Source organism: Notothenia coriiceps, unplaced genomic scaffold, assembly GCF_000735185.1.
Source record: "Notothenia coriiceps isolate Sejong01 unplaced genomic scaffold, NC01 NC01_scaffold00008045, whole genome shotgun sequence".
Classification (NCBI taxonomy): domain Eukaryota; kingdom Metazoa; phylum Chordata; class Actinopteri; order Perciformes; family Nototheniidae; genus Notothenia; species Notothenia coriiceps.
In genome coordinates, this window is record NW_011340746.1 from 66,877 (window position 1) to 82,295 (window position 15,419).

Below are 15,419 nucleotides of genomic sequence, written 5' to 3' on the forward strand. Positions count from 1 at the left end.
GGGGTTTTAGAGTAATCAAACTAATGCAGCTTATAAATGCTTTATCCGGTGCCCTGCCTTGACCAGATTAGACACTGTAATCTGGTATATTTCATTCGTACGGGTACATGTAATAAATTATTGCTGTTAACGTTACTGTGCAGATGTTGAACTTGCTTTGTTTGAATCTGAATTCAAGAAAAACGAGTTATGCTATAATATGCACATTTAGTATGGGACTTTGCTAGCTTTGTGCTAAACTGAGGTTTGCAAACATTCAAATCATACAGTTTATCATCTGTAGAGTATTTACCCCTAGTGTTGAGCATGTTGTTCCTATAGAAGCATGCATTTATCCCAGACAACACACATGTATCACTTGTGGAAAGACCACTTCAAGTGAAGACTTCAGGCACATTTCATGCGATTTCAATACTTCACGAGGAATCACATGTCTTAAACAACATGAAGTTCAGCCATGAGTTCAACATGTGATGATTTCTTTTTCTTAAAAGTTGTACTTGACTGGAACCATATTTAGTCACATCATTAAGGTTTTCAGTTCAGTGTTAGCTTGTGGTGATAAGATAATGCAATTATAATCACAAGTAAAGAAAGTATGATTTATCGAGATAACAGGAGAATTAAGTTGTGATCATGGTGACAAAAAACTCCTCTCCACAGAACTTTAAAATGGCTATATTAATGAACTAGACTTAAAAATAAGGAATTAAAAATAAAAATGTGTCTTTTATTCATCATTAGGTGACTCATCATCAAAACACAGCTTTAGCGAGACATGGGCCACAAAACATATGTCACATCTAATAAAAATGTACTTCACATAAAATGTGCAGTATGAAGATGGAAGGAAAGACTGCAGGCGTTTATGGTTTTATGGTTTCAATGTTTCCCTTTTTTTCCAAAGCCAAGGACCCCACGCTGTGCATGCCTTACCACCCATGCAGTGTTTGTGTCATGATGACCACTGGCTGCTGTTAGATTCATGAGTTTAATCCCTGGAAGCGCTCCAAGCATCCACTTTGCTGCTGCCCTGTCCTCTCAACCAAACATCAAACTCTTGCCTATAGCGCAAAATGCAGTGAGCCAAAGGGATGTCTGCATTTGGCATCATGTTCTATCAGGAGATCAGCCTGAGACGAATAACCGCTGCCCTTGACTGCATCATCGCTGCTGAATGAGCTTACATTGCCTCAGTCATTTGTGCAGTTTATTTAACAGCCTGCCTCTGTAAACATTTCACAACGTCGCAAGCGTTCTGCAAAGACCAACATGCCATATCCACTACTTGTTAAAAACTAAATGTAGACATGCAGTTCTGTATAATTAGTGCATGTTGGACCTTTTACAACATGTATTATAGTAGTATATCAAAACAATTATCATCCAGATTTCCTTTTCTCTCTAAAATATCAGTGAGAGATTTCTTCATATTAAAAAAGTAAGTCTAGATATTCATCCTCATGTAGCACCATGTGTTACTGTACTGGAAAGTGACAGTTATGGGGCATGGATAGACAGGGGATGTAGAGGGCAACCTCAGTACAAATTTGATCTCCTATTATTCCTGACAGCCGAGATACTTTAGGATTTGTCAGAGAAAGGGATTGTTTAAAGTATCAGATCTGAAAATCCAACCTCGTTTGTCGCCAACACTCCCGGCTTTGGTGTTTATAGACGTCCATATTTCATCAATCTGTCTCACCTTGCCAGAATCTGTGTCAAAACCACAATAAAAATGGAGGACACAATGAGATATGTTTACACGGCGTAGTAAAATCCAGCCTCATACCCAGTTCACGAGGCCGTCACCCCAACCCCAGCTCATCCTCCGGCATCTGTTATTATCTCTGTCTTGTTTGAACTCATTACAGATAGTGGCTTGGCTGTGGTTGTTAGGTTTATGTCTGCAGTTTATTCCTGTACAGATGAAGCTTGCCATGAGTGTAAACACAGTAAACGTGGAATTAAGTTGCAAATTATCCTAAAAAAGTTAATTTAAACAGGCGGCCAACACATAAAAAGGCCAAAGCTATAATGTGTAATGTGCTAGTTGACTACTCCATCTGTCATCTTTAAACATTGGTTGTTGTTGTTGTTGTTGTTGTGTTTAAGTGATAGGATTTATGTGTGAATAAGAAATGCAGTTGTATGGATTAAAAGAAGAAGACGTGGGTAGTTAGCATCGGCAGTTACAGCCATTATTGCTTAATAAAACTAACAATAAAAACACATCACATGCTGTTTCATATAAGAGTCATTCTGGAGGTTCAGTACAGTAAGAGCTCCTTAAAGATATCATAAAACTAGAACAAAAAACACCGCAACGATTAAAGATTACAATTAAAAGTGTATCTTTCCACCGTGGAGACTCATTATTAATGATTAAGCTGACTTATTTTATTATGTGTTTAATTTTACGGGTGAGGCTTAGATCAGAACCCCCAAACAGGAAATCAATAGGTCTCCTTTTAGACTCACAGAGTCCTATAAACAATCCCAGAAAAAGATCAATACGCTACAGGAAAGTGAACAAGGGAGCACAGCACCCTGCATCACAGATATCATGGTGTTTTAAAAAAAAAAAAAATATCACATACTGTTGTTCTGCGAGGGAACGATAGGTTTTTATTAACATAGTTTCACAACTCCCAGGAGAAATAAAAATGTGGGGATCTTTTAACTCAGAGGATTCCATGGCATAAATATTCACTCAAGTCGTAAAATAATGCTGCGTCTCCTTCATAAACTGGAACTCTGCCTTAAGTCGACCGTATTTTATCTGTCATTTTTCAACTGAGATAAGGCAACACTTAACACAAGCTGTCACAAGCTTGTTTACGACACGTAGAAACAGCACGGTGGGTAATTTTCTTTTGGAGTCTTGAATCAGTGCAGTGTTTTCAGTTACTCACACTTAAAACAGCTGATGGTCACAAGATTTCTACCGCATAGTAGGTTGTTTTTTCAGATAGAGTGCTTAGCGTTTTGACCTTAACATTAGTTCAACATGGCCATATAATGCACATTTCCTTTGCGTGCTGACCAAGCTGCTTTTCTGAGAAAACCAACCAAAAGTACTGCTGAAAAAATCATGGTGTAATCAGACAATGATGGGAATGCTATACTGTAGTTGTGCTTATACTAACAAGGTGGGAGTTGCAGCAGATGGTGGATAAGGGCAACATAAACTAAAGCAGATCAAAAAACAAGTTATAAAATATTTCTTTCTCTCTCTCAAACACCACAAAAAGACTATTTGAAACATTCATGCCACCTTTTTCAGTCAATGCAGAGCTGAAAAAAGGCCCTGGTATAAGTGCCAGAGGGCTTTTCACACTTTGGATGTGTCTGTGCTCCTGTAATGACTGTGGAACATGTGACATCACATTACCTTTAGTGCATGTGAAGGAATAAGAAAGTTGGTGAGAGGAACTATACCTAACAATCTGTGGAGTGCAATTAAAGGCTCCTACACAGTATGCAGCCTTTCACTTGTAATTATGCGGTAGACTTAATCTGAGAGTGGACAATATGTACCGTGGCTATAAAGGAAGTCTGCAGATAGCGTTTGGTTTCAGGGAAATGGCCAGTGTTAAAGGTTTCTCCAGATAAACTGTGGTCAAACCATGTTTTAAGGGCTTTGACTTTCTGAATACTTCCTAAGGCCAGACTATAACTTTTCAAATGAACTATAAAACATTCTTTCCCTTGCAAATAAAAAGTTAATTTCTTCAGCAATGAAACGCTCCTCTGTTAATGCAATGCTTTCAGGAGTTTTGTCACAACAGCGTCTCTTGGTCTGGTGTGGCTATTAGCTATGTTGGCTAATGTTAGAAATCCTAACATGCATAACACTGTTTAATTACATTTATTGTTAAGACTTGTGCCACCTTTATCCTGTAACTGCCAACTTGGCTTTCTTCATAAAATGTGGCTATCAAACAGCTGTAAGTTAGTCAAAGTGTCATATTCTCGGAAACACATCAACATGCTCCTCAGATGTTTCACATTTTCAAATTCCACATACATTTTCCGTGTAGTGACCTTCTTCTACTGATGATTTGGACACCTTCTGAATGCAGCACAAATCCTGTTGACAGACAGATACAACATACAGACGTCAGAAATCCAACAATGAACTCCTTGTTGGAGAGAATAAGTCAAATATAAGTATAAAGATCCCCTTTGTCGCTTTAGTAACTAATGCAACTACCGGTACATGAATGTCCATGTATTTCTTTCTAAAACGGAAATATATAATGAAAGCCTCTGCAAAGTTTAAATTGTGGTACTTTGTTCAGCAACTTCCAACTGATCAACCTTTTTATAATGACCAAGGAGTTGTTGTTAAATCTAATTTACAGTACAGTGCCTCCATGGAGTGGTTAACATGTTTAAGTAGGACACTGGCATGGGCACCTAAGCATGCCCTGAAGCCAATTAAACTGTGGATCCTCATGCTAACAGCGAGACAGACTTAGTGGCGTTCCTTCTAAGCACATACTACTAATTTGGAAAACTGATAAGGTCTTTGCACTAGTGTTTGGCCTCTGTGTGTACATACTGAACATGAGGATATAACTTCCTCTGGTAGTACCCAATAATGAGATTACCTTTCCTTCCCGATATTCAGCTAGAAGTTATTTGTGAAAAGTGTTGCCATTCTTCCCTTTTTAAAAGAAAGAAAACACAAGGTGGGGATTATGATCTGTCCTTCCACCTCCGTCCAGCTCCCATTCAGAAGTATTAAGCTTATTCTCCTCTGAGTGCAGATTGGTGTTATGCAGAGGAAGAGCAGAGCAATAACTTTTTCTGGATTCCCCCCTAACGCAGGGCAGATTTTCTGACATTGTGCAATAATCAACATCATTCTCTGCTGACAGAATGGCAGCCACACCTCATGCTGATCAGCAGATTAGTCACTGGGAATATTTTAAAGGATTCTCAGCAGCCTAGAAGGCCAAGAGACTAATTTATCCCAGATCATGAACGCTTAACTGGCAAACATTCATATTCCTAACAAAGAAATATCACAAAGATGTGACTCTTATTGCAGTTGAGTCATATTCCGAGGCAAATCATGTGGTCTCAATTGTCGTGTTTATTGAAAAACCAATGGAAAAGCATAAAAATGTCTCGACTCTGCGACTCTTTAGAAGTCTCTCTGCTGCTCAAAAACCCCAGGAGCTCCAGTTTTAAAGGGGGCTGGCACTTTTGAGACAGCTCAGTTATGCCATTCAATAAATCACAGCGAAGCATCTGAAAAGGATTTGAAATGGCATTCGAACCCGAATTTGAGGGTTTACGGAAACTGTGGGAACCATACTTCAGGGCACCTTAACAATAGTGAAGGAATATGGCACGCAGGGGGCGTATGAAACATGCAGAGAAATCGCCAAGGGGACTTTATATTTGCATGACACTGTGACACCCTGTGTTTGTTAGCATGCAACCTCAGCTTTTGCACTCTGCGTAGGCCAAAACGCAGAGAACCCCACTCCCCTCGACCTCCTACTCCACCCTTCCCTCCCGGAGCTGAATCCATTCCACCTCTTAACGGCGGGCCTATCGTCCGGGCATGCTCAGTGAGCGTAGCTAATCAGCCAAGCCGAGCCGTGTCCTCTGACGGAGAGAAATCTCTCTCAGATGAACTGGTGGTGCTCTGACTCCGGCGGGGGTGGGAGGTGCGGATGAGCATGTGGAGGGGAGGGGGTGTAAATGAATTACCCGCTCATCTAAACAGTTTGTCATGTCGCATTTACTCTTCCACCAAAGAGTCCCGTTAAATGACGATAATTCCACTTCTTCCAAGATGTAGCAAGATGTGTGGGAGTTTCTTTTTTTCACCACCCCTGCAGAGGTTTGAATAGCACGGCTTCATGCATATGTAGAGGTAGAAATTCAGCAGTTCACCATTTAAGGTGATTTTCAAAGAATAATAGTCCCTTCTGTGTAGATATGCAGCTCTGCAGGTTTCTCTGGTAATTGGTGCTAACATCTGAGGACTTTGTAGGCATATATCATCTAAGATATTGCTGCTTTCTAGCAACAAAGAAAGATGTGGATTCTATCACAGCATCGAGAATGAATATTAAAACTGCGGGATTTGCATTTTAACATAATTTCCGTGCATTGCAGATAAATGGACTAGTTTTTTAGAGATTAGCTGTTCTTTTTTTAGATGTGAGGGCATCGCAGCACACCGGGAGATAGAGGCATCTAAGACAACACAGTGACCCTTGGTGAAGCAACCGAAAAAACAGTGTACATTTTGACGGCATCATAAATCATGGGGCTCATGGCAGGCAGCCCAATTGGGCTGCGAGGGCAGGTTGAAGCTACCATCATCCCTCCTCCTATGTCCCCTGGCTGTGTCTGAAGAGAGAAGTGGAACGGCAAAAACATGTCTGCTCTCTCTGTCTCTTTTCTTTATCAGCATTGATCTCTGGCTGGGCGGGGGGGNGGGGGGGGGGGGGGGGGGGCGGCGTAGTCACAATACTCTGCCTTTGCAGGGTTTTCCTACTGACTTGACAAAGTACGGACAAAAACAGCACATGATCTCAGAGTGCACGAGGTTTAGCATGGATGAGTGCACACTGGGATAAAGTCCTTTAGCTTGGAGAGGGACCGAGACAGTACATGGAAGTGCTGTATGAGTGAAAAAGAGGAAGAGAAAAGGCAAACAGTGAGAGTTTGCCAAAAAAAGAATCTAAGTCAGACTTGGTGTGTGGGTTTGGAGGAAATCATTTTTATCCTGAAAGTGGAAGTCTCCGGGCTCAGTGATCACAACAAACATGGTCAGCCTGGGTTTGGGCTTTGGTTAAGATGACTCCAGGGAGCGTGGACAGTGGGAGGAGGCCTTGGATGCTTTTTCTCTCCTTCCCCTTTGCTTCTCATCCTCCCCACCCACTCCAGCAGCTGTCGACGTGGGCCATCATGGGGAATTTGTACAGTCTCATTCAGTCGGAAGGAAGGATTAGGACTGAGCTCAACCACAGATGGACTGGGACTGCCCCCTATTAATAAATCCTCCTGTGATGCTGTATATTCATCTGGACGCTTTTTTTCTCCCTTTTCTGAGTGTGGAGCAGCTAGTGGACATGAACACAGCGGCATGCTAATCTGCCTGTTATAAAAAGTTACAGAGGGAGAGAGAAAAAGTGACATGACGAATTGAAAGAGGGTAGCGGAAGAGGGGGGGCTTCTTCTTTTGCATAATTTGGTTCCTATTAGCGACATCATTCAGTGGGTTTTTTCAGATGATAATTTGGAAATCTGGGGTTGCGGCGCTAATCCAGCGGCATTACACTTTACCGAGGGATTACTGAGTGACAACTTCAAGTGAAACGAAAGATGTAAGGGCCTCTTAAGCCGTGTTCCTATTAAAAGCCACAGTGCGGCGTGACACTGTGGCAGGCTTCATTGCACACTTGCCAACTAGTTGGGGATATATATCCCCTGATAAACGCTCCAACGCTCATAGGGATTTCATCTTATTTTATTTTTCATTTCTTCACCCTCTGCATTCAGCCATTTTAAATCTTTTTTTTTCAGATAGGCTTTTATTTTGTTGCAGGTTACTTGTCTCTTTTTTTTGAGGGGTGCTTGTAATGCAAAGGTTTTGTGTTTAAGACTTCTCTCTCTGATGTTACTTTGCTATCTGAGGAAGCAGAGAAGAAATTCATGGCTTTATCCAGGTGACACCCCAACACACATTTAGGTTTTTCTTCCCTCCAACCGAAGCATAGAGAGAGACATTTAAAAAAAATCCCGAATTATACAAAAAAAGCTTTTCAATATTTTACAAGGACATCATGGATGTTTGAAAGCAGTAATGTGGTAAACTGCCTTGAAAGTAATGAATTTGGAAACAGTTCAAACAAGTCTCTTCTCTTCTTCACAGCGTAAATAGAGAAACTAGAGAGGTAGCCATTAGCTTCACAGTATCTCCACATGGGGAGATATTGGTGTCTTATGGCGCTGATGAAATGAGTTTGACTCTAAAGCAATATGCAGATTTCAAATGCTGCACAAGAGGGTTAAAGCAGCAGCGGATAAAAAAAAACGAAAAAGGGTTTGTTTTTTCCACAGTGACCTGTATATGCCGCCGGTTCAAGACGCATCGCTTTCCTCTCCTGTCTGCTGACTTGGTCCCCAGAGAGGGACAAAGTAACTGTTCAATCCCAGGTAATTAACTTCACCACGACCCAGGGAACACTCGCTCCAGACACCACAATCCTTTAAGCACAACACTCCATTAGTCATATCCCAGAAGGCCTTGCAAATGGCAGGACAAAAACAGGGGCACGCTGTGGGCTCATCCTGCCCATATAATCACCGAGACCGAGGCAAATATATGTGTTGGCCTGGATCATAATGAGAGTGTGCGACGATGAGTCGGGATAATTCTGCTTTATCAGTACCAGCACACTTGGCAGATTTCGCTGAAATATTTTCCCCTTGAGGTCAGTTTTCACAACGCATATAGTATAACGCTGTAAATGTAATCAGTGTGAAGCATCACATTTTGCAGATCTAGTCAGAAAACAGGGGAAGCAACGCTGAATCAGCTCCTTAGTGTAAAAACGGACAGGTGCTGTTTAGATGGAGGTAACAGAAAGGCCAGTGCATGAGCAAACTCTATCAAGAGACGCTTATTAGCTGCAAGGAGAAATTACATCCTAAATATAAAAATGTTCACCATGTGAAACAGAGATATTTAGAACATGATCAAATCAAACAATATAAGCATGAGATTTTCTTTGGTGGTCTTACTCAAAACAATACACACATAATTGTAACCTTATACGTAGGGGTCCTATTATGTTCATGTTTAGGTGGATTAACGTGTATGTTGTGCCTTTACTGTGACATGTTTCCATTCTTAAAAGCTCACCCTCTGTCTGAAACCAGAGCCCAGTCTCCTCTGATTGGTTTGCCAGCTGGCTCTGTTGGAGATGTCTTGCTTCTTAGCCTATCACGTACAATGTGACGGAGCGCTAGCCAATAGAAGCGTGAGTGTTGTATAGTGATGTCACTATGTTATAGAAGTAAACAAAGTAATCCAATTGAAGCATTTGAGATTCAAGCCTTTGCTGACATGCACTAAAACACACTCCAGGAGAGGGAAACCCCCCAAAAGCACAATAGGGCCTCTTTAAAACAAACATAGCATTTAGCTACCGTATTACATACAGCATTGTGTACGGTACAAGACCTGATTAAGTCACTATGATCAAAGCATGTTGGCAAAACCAATGTGTTGGTTGATAAAAGAGTCAGTTCAACACAGTTAACACATTCAAAGTGTCGTTTTTTTATACATAAATAATATGACGATCTAACTATTTAGCAATTACTTTCACGCAAGGTGTGTGTTGTTTTAGGAACAAAACATTCTCAACATGCTTGATCTTTCCTCTCAGATGAATGTCTCAGCTCAGTGTCATAGGAGCCGGGCAAATTAAATATAAATACAGACCGTGCTCCTGGAATTTATTCAGTCAATAGAATATCTGCAAAGTTAAAGCGGCTTGAATCAAAAAGCTTATTGAAATTTCAATGGAGCTGTATGGGAGTCTCTAATGAGGTAAGAAAAGGACAGTGTTTCTCTGGCTGTGCAGCAGTCTAACCAATTATCAGACTTCCCTGCTGCTGAAAGTCCATAGGTGATGATGGGGAGGACGAGGAGAAGCCACGTTGTTTAAGTGAGAGGGAACAGATAATGGACTTTTCCCTCTCTCCCCCCAACAAAGACAGGACTGCAGTTTCTAGCCGACAGCCATCAGAGAAGCCGGCGTGTGATTTGACTGTATATGTCAACGAGGGTTTGATTGTCTTTGGGAATGTTTTATTCATCGCATGGAGTTCGGATGCTGCTTACCTCCGTTTCTGATTTTTCTGGCAGTCAACATAACACAGAATACAGAATGTGTAGCAACTGTTACACTTGCGTAACTGCTCATTTCACCTCTGCTCCTACCATTTCTGCGTTAAAACGACGACGGGGATGTTCAAATTCAAGGCTAAAGTCTTTGCGCAAACATTTGCTCAATCATAACAGTCAATTTTTGTGCATTAGGAGGAAATATAGCATTTTAAAATCACTCAATTTCGTCTGAATCACTTCTCCTGACATCTTGCTTCTTTATGAGCTGCTGTGTATCTGCAAATGCACAGTGTGGTATAATGTGATGTATTTAATCTGACAAGCTTTCAATACTGTAAGTACGTGTGTTTGTTTTTCTCTTTCTGTCAGCCCCAGTCAAAGTTTACTTTGCTGCATTTTTGCATTTGGCTCATTTGGGTCGACACTGCCCAATTACAAGCCAACCGGTGCTTGTCACATGGACTCATATAGCTTGTTAATTGGACAAAGTTTTGGTAACCTGTCTCCAGCCAGGAGATTTGGCGTGTGCTGCGGGGGGTCGAGGTGGGTGGTCGTGCAAAATAACTCTGAATTGACTCCCTGGAGCTGCTCCCCGCTGCATCTCTCGTTATGGACGTTGCTGTGACTTACCTAGCCTGGTGTTAATAGCAGTAATGAACACTTAAAGAAGTAGCTAAACATGAGCTCTGCCCTTAGGTTACCTTCTGTTTGGCTTCTGACTTCGACAAACTGCTGAAACCAATATCAGACTCTTCATAAACCTTTATGATTGAGGTTGTTTATTTGGCGTGGATATCATTCATTCTCCAAACAAGCTGCCCTGCAGTTCTCCAGAAACCTGCATTTTTTCCCAGCGCCAGTTATTTCACGCCACCTGAATTTAAATGGCACTGTCCTCAACTGCCCAAGTAAACCGAGCGAAAATGCTCCCCAAAAAGTTGGCCATGCCGACTAGTCAGACCTGGGCGATGACACTGCTGGGCAGGGAAGCGGACCTGAAGACCGAATCGCCCCTCTGGGTCACGCAGGAATCAAAGGGCGGCTATTCCGTTGCCTGCTGCTGCCGTCAGTCAGGCAACGAGCGGCGATGAGAGGAGGTCGCGGAAGAGCAGGAGATGACTGATTCATGGGCTGGCAAGCAGGCTCTGTGTGGAAATGCACGCTTGTGTGTGTGTGTGTGTGTGTGTGTGTGTGTGTGTGTGTGTGTGTGTGTGTGTGCGCGTGCGTGCGCAGGGCACACAGTGGATGACAGATTGGCGAGGCCACGGATGGGCCAGGCTTCATCAGCACCGCAGGCTGCTGTGATCTGTCCATTCTCCATCACTAACAACAGCCAGGCCGGAGCTGTCTGGGTGAATGTGCGTCGTCTCTTATGTAATTATCGATAACAAAATAAGTTTCACTATAAGCAGAAATGTACCAGTTATAAAGGTACAACTGTTTCAATTGCTAACTCTGGAGAATTCTGGAACACAGCAGCTGGTTGTGTGTGTCTCATTGTTTCTGTTTTGTGTGTCAGTATTTGTTCATGAGCATGTCAGCCCCAATTTGATCAGGATTGTGTGTGCATATTGTTTTGTATTTACACATGCTTTCACATTCACATACAGGGGCAGGACAAGATAATAGAAAAGCCCGACAATTAGTCACAATGACAGCTGCTGGCTTGCAGTACAAATTGCCTGAAGAAAGCAGAATAACTACCTCTGCGTCTTTTCAAAATCTTCTAAAAATGTTGTCGGATCTTATATATCATAAGGGGTATAGTCTTGTATTATTCTACCAATTGAATACCCTGCATTCTTGAAACATTATTAAGAATCACAGTATGCTGTAACAAGTGCAATTTGTATGCTTTGAATACATGGGATGCACATGTCAAGTACAGAAGTCTATTTTGTACATGACATGTACTATTACATATAGCACACTCAGTCACTTATATTAAATATGTATGAAAGTGAACATCATCATGAAAGAAAAATAAAGAAGCAGTGCATATTAGATAGATCTCTGGCCCTTTTTATGTATTCATTTAATGTGTGTGCTTTACTTTGAAAACCCTACTCTTGTTGTAAATGTTCCAGTGGTTTTAAGGTTTTTCTTTTCAGTTGCATTTCTCTTGTCTTGATTTGAGTCCTCTCACAAATTTAAAAGGTTTTAAAATGATCAAAATTCCTGAAAGTGGAATTTCTGAGTATCTTTTTTTGCGAATACCAGTTATCTCTGCATTTTGAATTGGTTCTAACCCCTTCCAAAGTAAACAAACAAGTTTTGTCCGAGTCGTAGTAACCTCCCGTTCACCACACTTTTGACAGATTAAGACTGATGAAGCAAAGAAGGTAAGATGGCTGGCAGCTAACTGACAGCGCCCTCCATCCTCCACTCGTCAGTGTCAGGTAACCATTTCCCAAGTGCCACCTTCAATTACTTAGGATATTGCTAATGATTATACATTGTGTGTGAATGCAAATGTGTGCCAGGAAGTTTCATGATATAAAACCGGAGTCAGTTGTAGCATGACTAATGATGTTGCCAATGAAGGGTGGACTTCAATGAGTGTCTTAAAGAGCAGAAGAGATTTTAATTACTCATCTGTCTGGCCACCTGCGTGACCTTCAGTCAAGACCTGGACAGAAGTCTATTACAGTGATGGTGTGCTATCTCCATATCTGGTCATAAACCTTGTGACTGCGCTGGCCTTGGAAATGGCAGATTGTCTAAGGTCATTATAATATTAATCTGAAGGTCAGGAGGAAAAATACATTTGAAATCAACCCTGCTACAGCGGACTCAATGGCATTATTGCAGCAGTAGGCAATGCTGAAGGTGATTTATTGCCGTCTCTTAAGCTAGGGGCAATTTGTGTTAAGTACAAATAAAGAAAGCTGGTCAAGGAATACAGCAAACTGTATTATTATTCCCTCATTCATTAATTTTCAGCCACCTCTCGGCTATTTATTTCAGTGTTTTAAAGTTGAAAAGCATTATCAATAAACACGCCTTCTCCTGGCGGCACCACCACCCACAGCTGTACTGGGGGAGAGCTGTTTTTAGTCAGGAAGCAAGTTGCTCAGAGTCTATTTGTCTTTTGTAATTACCATTCAATAAAGGAAAACCCTTGGTAATTATCCTTGGCGCTCAGTGAAACCAATCATTGTGAGTTAACATAAACACAGACCCGCTTTAAAAGAGGCTGATTCAGGCGGCTCACCGGGACCGCGACTCCGCGCTGAGATCAAACGCCCGGGCCCCATCTGTGTCCGCGACCCCCTTAGAGAGCGGGGCCGCGACCTCATCTTAGAGTTCAGAGTGAAAGGGAATCTTGTCAGCGAGGGCCGCATCATGTGCATCATTGGTTAAAGTCTTCCTGGGTCAGGGGAAACAGGAAGACTTGAGGGCGCTCACTTATCTCCGCGCTGATGGCACCCAGGCGGCACGTCGCTTTAATTTCTCAAGAGTGGGAGAGTGGGAGTGTTGGAGAGGAAAAACGCAAATGAGACATTTTCACTTCACAAAGACAGTTATTTTAATCTTATTTTCTTCATATATTATGATGGTGTATAGGCAGTGACCTAGAAACTCGACTCTCCATACTGAGAGCTTGAAAGATCAGAGTTAGGCGTCTGGAAATTAATTTGTGACTCCAGTAAATAAAAAGATGCTTAGGGAAGTGGTATGGATTCGCTGCGGGACTGAAGAACCAAGGAGAGATAAACTTTGGGCAATCCTTACTAGCATTCATCAATACCTCACACTGACACGTATACAATCCCTTGCTCTCTACCTCTACCCCCGCATTGTTGAATGTGCCTTCTATCTGAGCTTGTATCTATCTTACACGCCTTTGCCACTGACATTTAGATGAAAGCTATATACCTGGCTGGGAATAATCTCCACTGATAGGAAATGTCTTGCAGCTAGAGGAGAAAGAGGAGTAGGAGTGGAGGCCTCTCCCCGCTCTTGTTTGCTGCATCACAAAACTGCTTCTGGATGCAACACTGTATAGGATTGCCTGCATAGAGCGCAGAGATACAATCACAGATACAGCTACTGGGTTGTACACAGCAGAGGGGAAGATGCACAAGATACAGTATACCTCTGTACAAAAATATTTATGTATACAAGCTTTCCTTATCATTGCATTTATATCGTTTTCTAGTCCACATAATATATGCAATACGTGCAGTCACTGAAAAATCTCTTCTTAGGTTTTTTGTTCAAAGTGTGCTTGTTGTGCACACTCTAAAAATATATAAGAGAAATAAGTAAAAGTGAATTGAGAAATGTGACTTTTAGAGATCCATTAGGTTCTAAGAGGTTGCAAATTAATAGGTGCTTAAATACAGTGATCGACGTCGCTAGAACACTCAGAGGCACTCCGCAGTCATTATGGGCAAATGACAGCGAAGGCAAGCTGTTATTACTGAGAGGAATGAAAGACTATCTCGAAGAGAAACGGACAAAAGTCTTGGAGCTTCTTTGAGCTATGTAGTTTTCGCTATCAAAGGGCGTCCAGAAACTGAGACGGACTGTGATCATAAAAGGCCCAGCAGAGCCAGATGAACAGAAAAAAATCAAACAACAAGTTCATGCGTTGCTGTGACTGCAGCTGACATGAAGGCACCGCTGAATGAGAGTCAACACGAGGAATTCAACTGTGCCGAGAAGACTTAAGAAGCTGGGCTGATGGGTCGGGGAGCGGCTCAGAGACCTTTATCAAGACGTCAAAGCAGGGTTAAGAGGCTTGGGCTAAGACATTTAAACAGTGGACTGCGGCAGGGTGGAAACAGGTATTGTGGACTGATGAATCCAAGTTTGACATTTTGAGTTCATTAGGGAGTTTCTACCGAGATCAACACTTCTTACTCGACTTGTAAATATCCCTTATGTGTACGCAGTGGAAGTATTTACTTGAGTTTTTCCATTTTATACTGCTTTATACTTCTTAAGATGTCAACCACAAAATGTATCTGACAGCTTTACAGATCCAGATTATGAGCTAATAAACATTATAAATCAACTAATAATTAAGACAAGAGTATACAAAGTCATTAATATTGGCTTCACCTCAACTGTGATAGACACGTTAATGTATCAACAGTCCTAATTTTGTAATTTAATATAAATGATATTGAAATAGGCTTTTACATTTAACAAAAAGTGTTGGTACTTTAAATATCTTTTGATGGCAATACTTTTGTACTTTTACTTAAAAAGGATTTTGAATGGAAGGCTTTTACTTGAAACTGTATTTTTAAAAGTTAATATTGCTAATTCTACTTTAAAATATGAATACTTCTTCCTTGACTGCTTTACGTTTTTATTTATAGCATTTGTAGTCACGTTCTGCTTAAGATAATACTACTAATGCATAAAAACACGAGAACATAATTAGCTTCTTCTGTATCACAATAGTTGGCGTGGCGACTAATGAAGCTGCAGAAGCCATTCTTAATTAGGAATATCATAACGATAGCGATCTTTTTCCTATAGCGATGTATCTGTGACTGCGTCAGTGTTATTC